The sequence below is a fragment of the Eulemur rufifrons genome, chromosome 7 (genome assembly GCF_041146395.1).
Source record: "Eulemur rufifrons isolate Redbay chromosome 7, OSU_ERuf_1, whole genome shotgun sequence".
Taxonomy (NCBI): Eukaryota; Metazoa; Chordata; class Mammalia; order Primates; family Lemuridae; genus Eulemur; species Eulemur rufifrons.
The window spans coordinates 123,138,954-123,157,770 of NC_090989.1; the positions used below are offsets into that span (position 1 = coordinate 123,138,954).

An 18,817-nucleotide genomic window follows, 5' to 3' on the forward strand; every position below is an offset into this window, starting at 1 on the left:
GCCATGCTCAGTCATTGTCTGGGGCTGCCAGAGAAGAATGTGGCCTCAGCCCAAACACTACAGTGCATCCTAGAGGCACTGCAACTGGAGGCTGTTGGCTAACTGCTCTTCTTGGAACTTACTGGCAAGTTTGAGTTTTTGAAGGCAGATCTGAGCATCACACTTCCATGGTTGTTACTGCTACTTTTCCAGACAGTGAAGGTACTTCCCACACATTTGGCTTGGCATGGATAGGGGGAAGAGTGGGGTCTCAGTCCAGGTAACTAGCTCCTGACCAGGGTCCCCTTCTGAATCTCTGATGTTTGAACTTCCTTTAAAGCCTGTTATCCACTATACTATTCAGGATTCTTTTGGTGGCCAGTGATGGAAATCTAATTTGATTCATTTTGGGCAAGGAAGAGAATTCTTTGCCTCATGTAACTGAACAAAAGAAGAGAAAGGATCAATGAGGACTTGTAACAACAATGCCAGTGACATTCATCATTCCATTCCTTTCTTCTCCTTCTCCAACTGGCTTCAATTTCTCAAACCACGTACCCTCCCAACTGAAACTAGAACCAAGGCTCGCTTAGCTTTACCCAAGTAGAAACGGTTCTTCTTCCTCAGCTCCAGTTCAAAAATCTTGGGGAAGAATCTAATCGATCTGATTTTGTTTACATGCCCATTGCCTTATATTCATTCATTCATTCAAATATTCATAGAGTGCATACATATGTTAGGCACTGTTCTAGGTTCTTAGAATGGTATGGTGAACAAAACAGATAAATTCCTTTTTTGAGTTGTTAACAGAAAACATCAAACTCTGTAAAATAAATTGAAGAGCCTTATTCGGAGCCAAAGACAATGACCATGGTCCATGGAACATAGTCTCAAAAGGTCCTGAGAAAATGCACCCAAGGCAGTCAGGTTACAGTTTGGTTTTATACATTTCAGGGGGATAGGAATTGCAAGTAAAATCATAAATCAACACATGGAAGTTACACATTGGTTTGGCCCCAAAAGGTGGGACATCTCAAAGTGGGAGCTCACAGGTTATAGGTGGATTCAGAAAAAGGCTTAGAACCACTAGAAAGGAAACTTGAGTTAAGGTAAGGGGCTCTGCTATCTGTCATGTGATGCTATACCAGGGTCAGGTTGGACAGTAAGCCCCATTATACGGGTTAATAAAAAAACCTATGTTTAATGAGATTTAATGAGTTTTGTAAAGCCTAACTTAACCTTTGCCCTGCATAGCCTTAGGTCCTGTTTGTAATTTAGTATCTAATTGCCACAAAGAGTCTGTTTTGTCAGTCTTATGAGCTCCATTTTGACATTAATGCTGGTCAGTTGTAGTGTCTAAACTCCAAAAGGAAGGGAGTGTAAGGAGTTGTGTTGTCCGACCTCCTTTTCCATCAAGGCCCGGAACTCAGTTTTAAAGATTTTTTGGGGTCTCCTTGGCCAAGATGGGGTCTGGTCAGTCAGCAGGGGGCTTAGGATTTTATAAAATGAAACTGATATTTTAGCAGAGAGAGACAGATAATAAACGAGTAAATGGATAAATAAACAGGATAATATCAGATAATGAGAACTACTGTGAGGACAATAAAACAATGTGATATGACAGAGAGTGACTTGGGGTGGCTACTTTAGATGGGTAGTCAGAGAGGGTCTCCAAGAGGTGACATCTGAGGTGAGACCTGCATGAAGTAAAGGGGTAAGAGATCAGAGCATCCCAGGAAGCCTGAACAACAAGTGAAAAGACCCTGAGGCTGGGAGTGAGGTGGTTGTATCAGAGAAGAGAAAAGAAGGCCAGTGTGGCTGGAACTTAGTGAAAATGGGGAAGAGTGAGAGGAGACAAGGTCAGAGAGGTGGGAAAGTGCTGAGTCACCCAGGATCTTGTTTGCCATGGCGAGGAATTTGGATTTATTTTAAATGCAATGGGAAGCCAAATGGGGAATTTTAATCGAGGGAGTGATATGTGTTAAAAATCACTGTGGCCACTTGTGGAGAGTGGATTATAAAGAGGGAAAAGAGGGAGCGGGGACATCCAGGAGGCTACTGCAGTGGCCCAGGAAACAGATGGTGGTAGCTTGGACCAGGGTAGATGGGGGGGGGAGCGGTGGAAAGAAGTGAATAGATGGAAAAAATGCATATATACGAGGAGGAGCTGACCAGTATTGGATATGATTTGTGAGGGAGACTGGTGAGAAAACAAAAATAGCTCAGAGCAGTCTGAGCTATGTCATGTATGCAAAATTTATCAGGCCCAGAAAGACATGAGAATGAGACTTCAGTCAACCCCATCCTCGTGCCCATGCCAAGGGGAAGTTGTTTAAAGGCATTTGTTTCCTGACTAGCTGCCCCTTTTCCTTTAAAAATCCATTTGTAACTGTTGCTAGTTGTGGTGTATATTCAGAGCAACTTGAATCTATGCTCCTGGAGGCCATCCTCAAGCTTTGGGCTTCGGTAAACTCTACGCTTAATAACATTTTCTGAATCTCATTATTTAAGACTGAGGGGGAATCAAGCAGCAATTCTAGGTGTTGGACTTGAGATACTAGAAGAATGGCAACAAACGTGTCAGACATAGATGATGAAACTTCAGAGAGACACAGGTTTATCTTATTGATATAACCCATACTTATATAGCTCTTACTGTCCTGCTTCTCAACCTTAGCCTCACATTAAAATTACCTGAAAATTAAAAAAAATACCTGTGTCTCATTAGGTATTAGGTAGTTTTTTGAAATTTTAATTTAATTGCTATGGAGTACAAGCTGGGCATCCAGATATTTAAAAATTGCCACAAATGACTCTAATGTGTCTCAAAGTTTGAGAACCCTTGACTTCCTATATGGCTGGTTCTGTTTTTAATGCTTTACAGATATTACTTTAGTTCTCATAACAATTATGAAAGTTGATAAAAGTTGAGTCACTCTTATCATACCCAGCTAAAACAGAGTTAGGAAGCCTGGGGGAAAAAACTCTCAGAATATAAAACATTGCTTCAAGAATGTAATTCTCTACAAGCCTGACTGCAAACTGCTTGTTGTAACCTGAAATCAGTTTTATCTATAGCTTCTGGGGTAACTTGCTGCAACTCTAGGACAAATTTTTTCCACTGCTATCTCTCACCAATTGGAACTTGCCAATTACTCACTTACTAGTGCCAATGAACTTTCTCAAAGAGTAATACATAATATTTCTTCTTTTTATAAAACCTCTAACCTTCTCTTTGTTCTTAGGACATACCAAAGACCACCCAGTCTGCAGGTATACCTCAAATCGCAATCCATTCTTCTCAAACAAGATGTTAAATTTAGAGACTTGTCTCTACATTTTTATTTTGACTTCAATATTCATGGTGTCAGAAGTGGGATTCAAAGCTAACTCACATTGGGGAGAATCGATGGCCCTTGGAACTACAGCATGAGATACCCACACTGGGGCCCTTTGAGGCCCATGCCCAGCTTTTGTGGTTTGCCTTTTCTTCCTCCTGGTAAATCTCTCCTGGATAGAACTCTTGATTTGGGTTTGAGTTCTGGGTTGGTTTTTTTTGGATTTTCTTGGGCAAGGGTTTTTTTCCCCCCTCTTGTTTGAAGAGAGGTCTTCTCCCTATTTGGGAGAGCTCTTGCTGGAGAGGGTTATTTTCCTGCTATTGACCTAGGCTGTGAGGTTTGGACCTTGAGGTTTGGGTGAGGGGATTTTTTTTCCCTTCATTTGGAGAAGGCTATTGTCCTTCCTGGTAAATGTGTATTTTATTTTCTCCACCTGCACTTGACTTTATTTGGCCTTTGTGTATTCAGCACTTGTGTTTAATTGGCCGTTGTGTATTGGGCATTAAACTAAATCACCTAGATAAATTTAGTTACGAATGAGCTCTTAAAGTTCAAAGGCATGCCAAGATATTTTCAGGGATGCCAGCTGATAATATGTTCAAACATTACAGGAATCATTCAGTCTGTTCTTCTGAAAACAAAACTAAAAGACCATGGCTATAATATCATATACTCCAAATAAGATATGCATATTTCATTGATATCTTGAGGCAAAGAGCACTCCCACCCATTCATAATGCAAAGATCACCTCATTACAACACTGTCTCAAAGGCAGCTGAAACTTTTTTCTCTCCTGAGCTTTCCCCTCCCCTTCTTACAATTCCTCCTCTTCATCCTTCTCTAAGCAGCTATTCTGGAGTACTATTTCAGTAAAAACACTTAAAAACTGGCAGATGCAAAAAGAAAATCATTTTGAACCTCATTCTGTTTCCTAAAAGCAAAATATGAAATTCCCATGTATTAATAAATACCCCTCCCTATAGGAAAAGGAATAGCAACATTCTTATCTTCAAGGACAAAAAATTGAGTCCAAGAAAATGCTGCACAGACCTTGTTGGACTGACTCTTATCTTTTGGGCCTTGTCACGTAATTCAGTCCCATTTTTACAGTTAACTATTGTTTGTCCAATCCAGTATATTGGTAACTGACTCAAACTGCTTTACCCAAAATTTGGTTCACAGCCTTTATAAGATTGCCTATTTTTAAAAATCTTAAAGTTTAGGCTTATTCCACTTTGTGACAAAAAATTTCATCTCCAACTATCTTTTTATAAACCAGTGAGTTTATATGTTTTACTATCTTATGACTAAAATTCTAAAATAAAATCTATAAGATCTTTATTTATGTGTATGTATATGTGATTAGATGTGTTTATGTGTATGTGCATGTGTATGTCATATGTATGTCTACATAATAAAATCTGATGTAGTCAGCCAGAAATCCCTTAAGAAATTCTATTCTGATTGGTTTAAATAATTGAGTGCTCATATAAAATATATAGTAATTAACCCAAAGGTGTTTTTTTAGTTGACAGGACTTAAGAAAATCATGGTAAATTATTGGCTTTAAAAATGTTGATAAAATAAAATTGGAAATGTCTTCAAAATTGTCAACATACATTTTTGCCTGGGTTTACTGGTTAATTTTGTATTTGTCTCTGCTAGATGTTTTAGGGTCATAAAGCTGTAAACCCAGCCTAAAACAAAATGATCTTTGTTTATACATTGTTAATAAATAAGATTAATTTAATATTGTTGATTTAATAACAACAGCTATATCTTCTGAATTATTGCCAAGATATCCATGTTTTTAACTTTAGGGTTTTTACTTAGGTAAATACTTGATATTAAAGGCTATAAAATTGGTTAATTAAAAAAACTTAATGACCTGCTCTGTTTAATATCTTAATTTTCATAATCTAATTGTTAAAAAATAAATTAGGTAATTCTAAATGAAATAAACATTTATAAAAAAACTTTTCATATACTTAAAAATCTTAAAGTTATTTTATGTTGAATTAAATAATGAATAATCATTAAATGTCTAGATCATATCCAAATAGGATTTTTAAGAAAAGAAACAAATTGCTAAATAAATACGTTTGTCTTTGGCTTCTTACATTTTTTATAGAGAATAAATATATTTATTTCTATTAATCAAAGTATAAACTTAGGAAAAATATTTTATATAAAAAAATCTCATGTAATGAATTTCTGTCTTAAGATAAAATAAGTGGTTGCCCCAAAATAAAAAAAAAATGTATAGGACTAATACTGGGAGTTTGGGAAAATGATAAAAGGTTTAAACAAGTTGAAAGAGATTTGTAAATGATGGGCCTAATAAAGAAAGTTTTATGTATGATCACTTGGCTGGGATTGGAAAAAAATGTTTATGTGTTTTTCTAACAATTAAACATTGATGTCAGCGGTATACTGATACAGGACAAGAGTCTGGTTTCCTATATTTAAAACAACGAGGTTTTCTTGAAGTACTGATCTGTTTTTAATAAAATTAGTTTTGATTTTTAGTTCTAAAATCTGTTTCTTAAACAGCCATCTTCTTCCTGAAATCCATTTAATTTCCCTAGTTTCAGGTTACAAACACTGTCCTCTTCATTTAAAATGGTTATTTAATTTCTTGAGGTAGAGTTTTGCTTTTGCAATTTCTCAAATTTGTATTTTAGAAGTTCAACTTTTGCTGTATCTCAGCACACATGATTTGCAGGTCATAAATCATTGCTTTCAGCTTTTTCTCTGCCTGAGAAGGCCTGGGATCATAACTCTCTCCTTCAACTTTTGCGTCAGCTCCTGTAACTTTTTTCCTCATCTTAAACTCTGCTGTTATGGTCTTGCACTGAAATGTTTATCTTAAAGGCCTAGAAAAGCAATCTGCTTCTTCAGTATAACTTGATTCTTCACTCTTGGCTTTTCTTGATATGTCTAAATTGTTCCATGTAGCCAGGAAACTTTCCATGCTGTTACCAAGAGCCATGTATTTCCCTGTTTAAAATACTTATTTTCTTGTTTACATTCCTATGTGATATAGTGTATAATCACAACCTTGGACACATTCTTTCTGTGTTTAATTAAATCAAGTACTCTTCATTAGGTTTGACTTCCAGATTATCTAAACGAGCTTCTCATAAGGAGAAACAATTACACTGCAGAAGGTTTTTCTTTACCTTTTTGGTAGCTGGCCTAAGAAACAAAAATTTTGTGTTTTATCAAGATAATTTTCTTTTAGATTTATTTATTAGATTTTTCTTTTCTTTTTGAGACAGAGTCTCACTCTGTTGCCCGGGCTAGAGTGCCGTGGCGTCAGCCTAGCTCACAGCAACCTCAAACTCCTGGGCTCAAGCAATCCTCCTGCCTCAGCCTCCCTAGAAGCTGGGACTATAGGCATGTGCCACCATGCCTGGCTAATTTTTTTCTATATATATTTTTAGTTCTCCAGCTAATTTCTTTGTATTTTTAGTAGAGACGGGGTCTTGCTCTTGCTCAGGCTGGTCTCGAATTCTCAAGCGATCTCAAGGATCTCAAGCGATCCTCCTGCCTTGGCCTCCCAGAGTGCTAGGATTACAGGCGTGAGCCACCAAGCCCGGCCTATTAGATTTTTTATTACTGAGAAAAACCAAGTTTTAAAAGGGTGATTTTTACATCCATGTAACTTCCTCTGTTGCTTTTGAAGTATTTTGATTGTCATTCATTAAATAAATGACTATTGTTTTACAATGACCTATGATTCTATTTTGATCAAATGTTATGAGCCTTTTCATATTTGACAAACTACCCCCAAATTGTATTCTAATTTAAGTTTCTTTAATCTAAAATTAATTTTGGAATTTTCCAGGTGGGCCTCTAGAAAGCCTTAAAAGATATATCTCTCATCTTATGGAGATATTAAGCAATTAGACTTATTTGATAAATTTTATAAAAACATTTCCAAATGATAAGTGATACCAAATCTTCTTTTAGTTACATTTATGGATATGTTGTGGACATAAATGTTTCAAAATTTATATAAATTCATAGAAATCTAATATGTTATTAGTCATAATTCTGGTTGTTATCTTAAAATACTATATGTAATAGAAATAATTAAATTTCCTTGTTAACTGTAAACTTTCATCAGATTTTTAACCATGGCTATTCTAAGTTTTTATCATCCACAGTTATTATTTTGAATTCTTCTCTAAAACATTTACAATCAGGTTCATGGAAAAGACTCCAATAAGCACTCGTAAGGATAGATTTCTGATAACTTTAAAGTCAATGGCTAAACAAAGTTTTCCAAAACTCTACTAAAAAACTGGCAGATCCATGAAACTACTACTGGAGAGCAAGCAAAAGTTGTTTACTTGAGATTAAATAATTGATAATGTTTTTATGACTTTCATTTAAAACATTGCTGGTTCTTTACTTAAATGTTTTGTTTTCTAGATTTAAGGAAAGTTTCTTTCTTTTTTTTTTTTTGAGACAGAGTCTCACTCTGTTGCCCAGGCTAGAGTGAGTGCCGTGGCGTCAGCCTAGCTCACAGCAACCTCAAACTCCTGGGCTCAAGTGATCCTCCTGTCTCAGCCTCCCGAGTAGCTGGGACTACAGGCATGCACCACCATGCCCGGCTAATTTTTTCTATATATATATTTTAGCTGTCCATATAATTTCTTTTATATTTTTAGTAGAGATGGGGTCTCGCTCTTGCTCAGGCTGGTCTCGAACTCCTGAGCTCAAACGATCCGCCCACCTCGGCCTCCCAGAGTGCTAGGATTACAGGCGTGAGCCACCGCGCCCAGCCGAAAGTTTCTTTCTTAAGGTATCTATAATTTACAGCAATTTGTTAAAATATATTTTTGTAAACAAAAATATAATCATTTTTCTTCTTAATTTCTCCAAAATTTCAAAAACTACTTGTGAATATTCTCATGGCAATATAGTTATTTACACAAGTCCAGTAAAAGTCTGATCTCTTTTTATAGCAAAATACAACTGAAAACATTGGTTATATTACCAAGGCTTTGATTAAAATGTCAAATTGAAAATACGTATAAAATGCCTGACTTCAAGGGTTCATATCCTTACAATGAAAAACTATCACTTCCTGGCAGGCCCAGGAACCTTAAGACTATAAGTAAACTCTAAAGTCTGCCTTGGTTTAGCTTCCTAGCCTCAAAAGGTTTTTAAATCTGAGATCCCTATATGATCTCTCTCTCTCTATATATATATATATAAAAATTTATGTTTCCAAAAAAAGCTATAATACACTTATTATTAGATTGTAGCTCTGTACATTGTTTTCTGAATTCTTCTAGGTTCCTCTGATTCAACTTTCTTCCATAAAATTATAAAAGGGGAACTACTGTGTTCCTAAAGCCCTATAAACTAAAACTAGATAACCTTTAAGGAGCAAGTCTCATACTTGATGTATGAGCCACACAGAAAGTTTACCAAACCACCTGATGCCATACCCAAAGACACTCAAACTGCAAACCAAGACACGGAGTTGACATTTTTCCTGTTACAAACAGATTTTCCTGAGACATTGGAGCAAGATTCCATATCATAATGAGACTCTTACAACCCTTAATGCTACCTTTTCATTTGGCAGGATAATACTGTAATTAAAATTTCACAATCACTAACTGCTATAGGTAACTTGACAAAAACCCAATTTAAGAAGGAATCCTTTTAGCAACTTTGACAATATCCCTAACACAACTTTTTGTTCAAATTGTACTGGTGGTCCCTTTTGTAAAGTTGGCATTCTCTACTTTAATTCAACCCCGTTATAAATTGCTACTCAGTGGCTGCAAGCCTCACCAGATATGTTTGGACTTTTTGATCTGCTTAGTTGGTTATCTTCAAAATTAGGATTATGGTTTAGAACTATTATTCAAACTGGATTCATTATATTTTTGCCAAGTATTTTTTGTATCATGATTTGTAAGCTGTGTTCTTACTGCCTGGCTAACTTTGTAAAGCCCACTCTCCTAACAGGATAATGTTAGTTCAATACCTCAGGATGACTGCTGATGCTTATGGACTGATAAGACAGAACTCAGTTCTGGATTCCATATAAAACCACCCTAAAACATTTTTCCTTCTGGACTCTGTGTTACTTAAATGTGGCCTGAGTCCCTGCTATAGGCCCCCATACCTTTCCCCCAGTGTGGAACAGAGACAACTGGGACAGGTCCATATTGGCATTGAGGAACCATTAAGCTTAACTTCAAAATGGTTGATCAGTGATGCTTTCAGAGAAAGATCTTGAGCAAAAGGGGGAAATGTGAAAGTTGTGCATAAGAATTGGGTCATTTTTGTCAATCTAACTAAAACTGAGTCAAGAAGCCAGGAGAAAAAAAAACACTCAAGGTACAAAATGTTGTTTCAAGAATATAATTCTCTGCAAGCCTGACTGCTGAAATTGCTCATTGTAATCTGAAACCAGTTTTATCTATAGCTTCTGAGATAACTTGCTACAACTCTAGGACTAATTTTTTTCACTGCCATAGCTTACCAGTCAGAGCTTACCAGCTACCCAAACCCTTATTAGTGTCAATGAACCTTGAGCAACACATAACATTTCTCCTTTTTATAAAAATTCTAACCTTCTCTTTGTTCTTCAGACATACTGAAGACCACCCAGTCTGTGTGTATGCCCTGAATTGCAATTATTTTTTCCCAAATAAAATGTTAAATTTAGAGATTCATCTCTATAGTTTTATTTTGACTTTGACACAATTATATGAGATAGGTACTATTAGTAACCCTCATTTTACAAATGATAAAATTAAGGCCCAGAAAGATTAAGTTGCTTGTCTAAAGTCACAGGACTAATAGATGAGAGCCAACATTTAAACTTTGGAAGTCTAGCTGTAGACCATGCTCTTAACCACTACACTTGGGGAGTAGACAAGCAACAGTCTGGTTTAGTAGCGTTTGAGACATCAGTAACCTCAGTAAAGATGCTGAATGGCCATTGGATATGTGAGTCTGGGGTCTGGGAGAGAGATTGAGGCTATTGACATAAATATGATTATTCTGGACATATAGATAGTATATAAAGCCACAAGATTGTATGAAATCACCTAGAGAGTGTGTGCCAAAAAGGAAAAGCAACTTTTTACAAAGAGAAAATATATTATACCAGTAGTTGTCTGGTGTTGGCATGGTAACTGAAATCAGCTGTAAATGAGCAAGAGGGATCTTACTGGGGTGTGAGAAATGGTCTAAAACTGGATTGTGGTGATTGTTGCACAAGTCTGTAAATTTACTAAGAAAACATCAAAGCACACACTTTCTGTAGTGTTGTAGAAGCTGGGTGGAGAGTGTGTTTCAAGAAGGAAGTGATAAGTTGTTTTGAAAGCCCTGAGCGTTTGCTGAAGAAAGATGGGGACAGAAAAGTGACTGCTGGATTTGGCAAGAGGAAGTCATTTGACTTTGCTGGGAGCAAGGCCTGTGGAGTGGTGGAGATGGAATTGGGAAATATCAGCTATGAGAGGGAGCTGAAGATTGGGAGATGGAGGGAGGAGATTTGAAGTTGTGTGTGCATTTAAGTGTTAGCTTTGTATGACGATGCAATAAAGAGTACAGAGGAAAGTCCTTGAATAGGGAGAGGGATGGGATCCAGAACACAATGGCATGACTCGCTTTAGAGAGGAAGTGGAAAATTCATCCCATTCATACGGGAGGAGGGAGGGGAGGATTAAGTGCTATTCTGAAGACCTTTATATTCTCAGTGAAAAAATAAGCGATGCCACTTGAGGAAATGTGAGCAAGGAGGGTGGAGAATGTTTTAAAGGTTTCAGGACCAAGGGGTTGGGAAATTCATGTCCGACACAGTGGGAGAGTGAACATGTAATGGAAACATGGTGCAATTAGCAGGCAGTGATGAGGGCCCGCTTGAGGTCTCTGCTATAATGTTGCAACACTCCTTTATTTAGATCACTTTGTCTGTTTATCTTTTATCCAGCACAAGCTGATTAAGAGTACACTTTCAGTTTTTATTCCTCTTATTTCCCTTTCCTAATGGTAATAGTACTAGAAAAGTAATTTTAAATTATAGTTATGATATGGGTACATTTTAGTCCATTTCTGACTTTAAGGGAAATAATTCTAGAGTTTCACCATTAAATATGAAGCTAAATTTTTAATATACACATATCAATACAGGCACACTCACACCCACAGACTTTTAGAATTAAAAATATCCCTCTGTTCCTGCTGTAGGAGTCTCCTAAATATAAAAAAGTACATTGAATAGGTATTGAAATTTTTACAAATTTATTTTAACATCTATGGCAAGAATTATATGTTTTTGCTCCTAAGAGAAGAAAAATAGCTCAGAGCGGTCTGAGCTATATGAGGTAGGCAAAACTTACCAGGCCTAGAAACACCTGAGAATGGGACTCCAGTCATGCCCCCCACACCCACGACTGAGGGCAATTGTTTAAAGGCATTTTGTTCCTGACTACCTACCTCACCTATGACCTTCACTGCTCATGAAATTTATGTACAAAGAACAATGTACAGCCAGTCAATAGCTTATGTTACTTTAATGTAATTATTGGCATACGACTTAGGAACTGCCTCTTTTCCTTTAGAAACCTACTTATAACTGCTGCTAATTGGAGGATGTACTCGGGGAAACGTGGATCTATGCTTCTGGGCTGCAGTCCTCAAACTTGGCCGAAATAAACTTTCTACTTATTTATTGAGTTTGCCTCAGTGTTTTCCTTTAGGTTGCCATTCCTTTGATCTTTCAACATGTCGAATTTTAAAATTTCTTCAGTGAATCTCTCTTGATCATCTTTTTAAATGCATGGCTGGGTTCTATTTCCATTATTTTATTTTTGATTTTTAAGTAGTATTCTTAAAATATTGGTTTGTAGTTTTCTGTGTTATTATTTTCAGATTTTGGTGTCAAAGTTATGCTGGCTTTGTAAAAACGGTTTGGGTGTCTTCCTTTTTTCTTTATGCTTTGCAACTACTTTATTAGCGCTGGAAATCTTTGTTCCTTGTAGGTGTGACAGAAGTTGATTGAAGTTCTCTGTGAAATTGCCTGGATTTGGTGTTTTATACAGGGTAGGTGTTTGACAACTTTCTCTGTTTTTTTGTGGTATTTGGTCTCCTTGACGCCATATTTTTTGCTGTCAGTTTTGGTAATATATATATTTGGTAATTTATATTAAAATAATCTGTTTCATCCAGATTTCTTATAATATTTTAAAATTCCCTTTATATTTATGTATGTGTATTTTTTCTCACTTCTACAGTTATACATTTTTGTGCTCTCTTTAAAAAATTATATTAGCCAGTTAAGCTACCTATTTCATTGTTGTTTTTCTAAGATTCAATTCTTAGGTGTATTTATTAGTTGTCTCTCTGTTTCTTCTTTTTTTTCTAACTCATTGCTTTTCTGCTTTTATCTTTATTTCTTTCACGTTTTTTCTTCTTGGTTTACATTTGCTTTCTTTTTCTGAAATGGTTTGATTTAAGAGCTTAACTCTTGCTTTGTTAATAATAAAAATGTTTAATGTTATGAATTTTCCTCATGGCTTTCAAAGTTTCCCAGTTTCTGAGGATTGCAATTTTGTCGCTGTTATTTTCTAAATTATTTACAATTCTTTTTCTTTCACATCAGACAGATATTGTAACAAGGTTTGAGAGAGGCACATCTCACATGTGAGTGTGAAAACCCGATCATCCTTATGAACTACAAAAGGATCTATTTACAATTCTTGATTTGAATTTTTTCTTGACCAAATTGAGAGAGAGCTTCAAAATTTTTTGGCTGTAGGGCACTTTGTTTTTTATTTTTATTAAATTTCAAAGATAAGCTAAAGTCTCATATTGTAATTTTATTTTTGCCTACTTATTGCATTTTTTGAAGTTGTTGTCTTATGGATTTAGATACTGTTATTTGCTGTATAAAAATTTATGATAATTAGATCTTCATTGTGGACTGTGCCATTTATTTTATAATGACTATCTTTATGTTTTTTTCTACGAAATTGGTAATTTTTCCCCAATTATTATATAGTTAAGACTTTTCTTAATTTTATAATATATATTCTAATCTTCCTCCCATTTTGATCCTGTCCCTCATCAAAACAACCCACATCCTATAATGCAATGGTTTCAATGTCCCCTTTAAAACTCATTTTGCAACTTAATCCCCAATATGGCAGTATTGAGAGGTGGGGCCTTTAAGAGGTGACTGAATGGATTAATCCATTCACAGATTAACGGATTAATAGATTAATGGATTATCATAGGAGGTGGACTGGTGGCTTTATAAGAAGAAGAGACACCTGAGTCAGCATGTTAGCATGCTCTGCCCTGTCGATGTGGTACTCTAAGGACTCTGAGAGTACCCACCAGCACGAAGGCTTTCACCAGATGCAGCCCCTTTACTTTGGACTTCTTATCCTCCAGAACTGTAAGAAATAAATTCTCTTTCTTTATAAGTTATCCAGTTTCAGGTATTCTATTATAAGCAACAAAAAATGGACTAAGACATAATAAAACACTAGGTGAATTCATAACTTCTACATTTTGATCCATAGCTTCAATTACTCTGTTAGAGTTCCAGATGTCTCTAGATTCTTTCTTGGCACAAAGAAAAATGTCGAATGTGGAGGAATGCATACCCTATAAAAACTAACCAATCAATCAAACTTTGTATGTTGTAACTTTGTGTGTTACAACCTGGACAACAGAGGAGCCGAGGAAAGCTGCTCCACCCTAGAGTTTTTCTTAAGGAATCACCTGGGGAGCTGGTGTAGGGGCAGAAACGGGAATTTCAAGTAAATACTCCAAGTGATGTTGCTGCAGACCTCTGTTGACCCCCTTCAACACTACCACAGGGAAAGGGTTCTGGCTAAAAAATAAACGTAGAAATCCTGGGGAATTATCAAAATCATCTGCCTTACACTGTTTGCCCACTTTAAACAGCTGGCCGTCTAAGGGAGCAAGATCTGGGATCCTTTTCCCATGGGCTCCACAGCCTCGCAGGACATCTCTGCATGGAGCTACTAGCAGAACAATGCTATTGCTACTCACGTTTTGATTTCAGACCTTCTCTTGCCCTATGCAAATGCTTAGCATCCTTTCTTTTCTCAGTTCAGTCTCCGAGATACCGCTTACCTTACCCGACATCTTGCCTTGGAAGTACATCTCTAAGGCAGAGGAAGGAAACATGTCTTCTATATAGTCTATAGTAATCCATTGCCTCCTCAAGAATGAAATACATGCATCCAGGAACACTATTAACTATTTTTAGGAAACTTGAGGTTATATTGTCTATTTTAACATAACAAATTAGCTTTAGGTGGATTTTTTTCTTTTTTCTTTTTCCTTTGGGCTGTTGTAACTAAGTGGGCAGCTTAAACAACAGAAATTTGTTGTCTCACAATTCTGGAAACTAGAAGTCTGAGAAAAAAGTGTTGGCAGGGTAGGTTCCTTCTGGGGGCTATGAGGGACAATTTGTTCCATATCCTTCTCTTAGCTTCTGGTGGTTTGTGGAGAATCTTTGACGTTCCTTGACTTGTATCTACATCACTGTAATCTCTGCCTTCATCTTCACATGACATTCTCCCAATGTGTTTGTCTCTGTCCAAATCTTTCCTTTTTATACACTGTCATATTAGATTAGGGCCCACCTTAATGACCTCATATTAACTTGATCATCTGTAAAAACTATTTCCAAATAAGGTCACATTTACAGTTACGGGGAGGTTAGGACTACAACCTCTTTTGAGAGACACTATGCAACCCATAACCCTCCTCCTCCCCCACTTTCCAGCAGCACACTATTGCTTCCAATTGCTATTACTGCTGACCCTACTTCATATCTCTTTCCTCTTCTTTTGACTATTTGTTTGATTTTGGTTCTTATACACTGACACCTCTTTCATAGGGTATTTGATCAGGCAGTCAGTTATTTATTTTTATTTACTTTCTAAGTATTATTATATCAGTAAAATCCATTTATTGTGGATTTGTGAAAACAACAAACTATAAAGAAGAAAATGAAATTACCCATAATAGCACCAAGTACCTAGAGATAGTTTCATAAATAAACAATATTTCACTGAATCTAATATAGTACTGATTTTAGATGGATCCTAATTTCAAAATGTATACATTAGAATCAATGAAATATAGCATTTTATACATATGCACAGATATGTACATAATTAGAATCACAACATTTCATAAAAATGTCCCCAATCCCCCCTAAAAAAGCCAATTTTTTTACATTTCCACTATTTTTCTGAGCATTAGCTTAAGTAATTTCCCAAGATATTATATATATTTTAAAAAATATGTTTAGTGACTGCATTTCCTACAGTATAATAATTTAACATTTGTATTTTTTCCATATTTTACCCTTTTAAGATTACTCTGACATGAATGTCATCACATATATTAATATATATCTTATGTAATCCTGAATTATTTCCTTAGAATAGATTCTGGATCCACAGATACTAAGTCAAAGGGCATACATTTTTTAAATGTGCTTCATATTATTGCCACATTTTTTTCAGGAAATGTCTTTCAATTTTTATTCCCATTGGCCCATATATATAAAACCCCTGTTGAAAGTGTACAATTTGCACATTTTAATTTTCTTTCTTTTTTTCCTTTCTCCGTCCTTCCCTTTCTCCCTACTCCCCTCTTTTCCACCCCTTCCTTTCTTTTTTCCTTCTCCTTCTCTTTGTCCCTCTTTCCTTCTTGTCTTCTATCTCTTTTGTTCTTGCTAATTCAATATTAAAAAATGATCCATTGTTCTGTTAGATATTTCTTACATTATGGACAAGTATAAAAGATTTATTTTAATTTTCTAGTTTCTCAGCCATTAAAATTTCTTCTTTGGTGAATTATCTTTTAAGATTGCTTACCTTCTTTGTAGGGCTTAAACAATTTTCACATTGATTGACCTCTTTAAATATTAAATATTTATTTTATTTATTGCAAACACTTTTTCTAGTTTGCTATTTGTTTCAGTTCTGTTGATGGTAATTTTAACATGCTAAAGTATTAAATTCCTATGTAGTCATTATATCTTTCTTAACTTTCAATTTATTTTTTATTTTTTATTTTTTTGAGATAGAGTGTTGCTAGGTCACCCTGGTAGAGTGCAGTGGCATCATCATAGCTCACTGCAACCTCCAATTCCTGGGCTCAAGCGATCCTCCTGCCTCAGCCTCCTGAGTAGCTGGGACTACAGATGAGTGCCACATCTCTGGCTAATTTTTCTATTTTTAGAAGAGATAGGGTCTCACCCTTGCTCAGGCTGGTCTCGAACTCCTACACTCAAGTGGTCCTCTTGCCTCGGCCTCCCAAAGTGCTAGGATTACAGGCATGAGCCACCATGCCTGGGCAACTTTCAACTTTTTTTACCTTGGAAAATGGTTAGTAAATTATTTACCAGAGCTCCAGCAAGGCTCAATGGAAGAAGATTAAACTGAGACAATTACCTGAAAACATTTTCTAAAAGTAATACATAGCATTTATTGAAAGTTTTCTATTGTCAAACCTGGGAAAAGGGCTTTATACTATCCTCACAACAATCCTGAGTGGTTATCTCCAATGTACAGATGAATAAAGTTAAGTTTGGAAAGGTTAACAGATTTTCCCAGGGCATTGAATATTAAGGGCCAGGTTAAACCCAGAATTTCCTGAATATAAAGCTGATAATTTTTAGACATTCTTCCATATCTCTGCTAAAAGGTATGTATGAGCCAAAAGTTTAAAGTAATGACAATTTAAAAAACATATTATCTTGGTACTTAAGTGATCAAAAATAACTTTGTTTTCTATCATATATGTATTTAACAAATATTTATTGAAATCTGAAATATACTAAGCACTGTGGTAGGTGCTGGCGATACAGAGGAAAACAAAGCACATTCACTCTTGGGAAATATCTCAGAGAGAAGCAAGTGAAATCAGATAAACTAATAATTACCTAACATGGTGTGTGCAAAGTACTCAGAGAAGAGAGAAACTGGCTCTGTGGGTATGTCTTGTCCTAACTTCATAGGCACTCTTCCTTATTCTCTAAAAACCTGTGTCAGTCTTAAGCAAACCTACCCCAGAACTTGAGATGACCTTCCTCACATGACCACAAGCTTTTGTGCTTTTGTCTCAGCCATTTACTTCTTGTCTTTACATAAACGGCTCCCTCTGCTCTCAACATGAACTCACTTTTCTGAGCAATAACCTGCTGCAGCGTGCCTTTTGGACAGGAACAGAGCAGGCAGTTTGGAGCAGAGGAGGTTTCTAGTGTTCCAAATAGACCCTTACCTTATAAGGTCAATCTATGTTGGCTCCAATGGTCAAGGTAAAAGGATACTTCCCTTTGTAGACTATGTTTATTCTTTGCTTGTCTACTTGAGTTACATATCCATTTCCTTCTGAGGGTCCAGTGAGAGGTTGGCAAACTTACTTCCTAATAGTTAAAATGCTTTACTTTTTAACAACATTGTATGATGCTTTCATATTACTTAATGGCACCACATATTTTGATGTGCTCTTAAAGGCCCTTTGGTCTAGTCACTTGTTCACTCTTAACTCTCCAGAGAGGGATGCGATTGGTGCAGGGATTAAGAGCACAGGTGTAGGTTTGATTTCCAATCCCACTGCATGCAGTCTGAGTGTCTCTGGACAGGCTCTTTGAGCTCATGAAAGCTTGGTTTCCTCTCCCGTAACATGGGCAGGATAATAGTAGTGCTTAACTCAGAGAATTTGGGGTGGCCTGACTCAATAAATAATATAAATAATATGTATTATTTTTCTAAAAAACTAATCTTTTGCCATTCAGCTAACAAAAATTTATTGCACATGTCTTATGTGCCCAGACCAGTTTTAAGTGCTAGGTAAGCAGCCATGAATTATGTTTATAATAATCATAACAAAACACCTTGTCTTCCTTCAGCTTACATGAGAGTTGAAGAAACAGACAATATTCAAATAAACATAAATCTATGATAGAGTTTCAGATAGCAATAAGATCTATGAAGAAATACTAAGAAGGACAAAGGGAAAGAAATAGGAGATGCTGTTTGTTCAGGAAAAACTCAAATCATGTTTTTCCTCTGTTCTCAGACCACAATAGTCATCAACACAGAAGACGACTTCTATGACCAAACGTGTGGGAGTTTTTCCCCACACAGCAAGCAGCAGACACCAGCTGGGTGTCCTCCGATGCGGTTCCCACACTGTGTGTCTGGAGATAGCACCAGATCCCACAGGTTGAGGACTCAGTCCCCAAAACTGCACCTCTCTCTTCAGGCAGCAGTCACAAGTCTGGCCTTTCAGAACTTCTGACCATCTGGTTTCAAGTTGGGGTTCCCGTGACCCCCTTTTTGGGTTCAATTCAGTTGCTGGAGCAGCTCACAGAACTCAGGGAAACACTTACTTACATTCACTGGTTTATTATAGAGGATACTCCAAAGGATACAGATAAAGAGCTGCATAGGGTGAAGGATGG

At 36.4% G+C, this 18,817-nt stretch overlaps 1 pseudogene; it reads right to left on the reverse strand.

The window, feature by feature from the left end:
• Positions 1-12,952: 12,952 nt before the first annotated feature.
• Positions 12,953-13,042, reverse strand: LOC138388637 (small nucleolar RNA U13; annotated as a pseudogene).
• Positions 13,043-18,817: the final 5,775 nt, after the last annotated feature.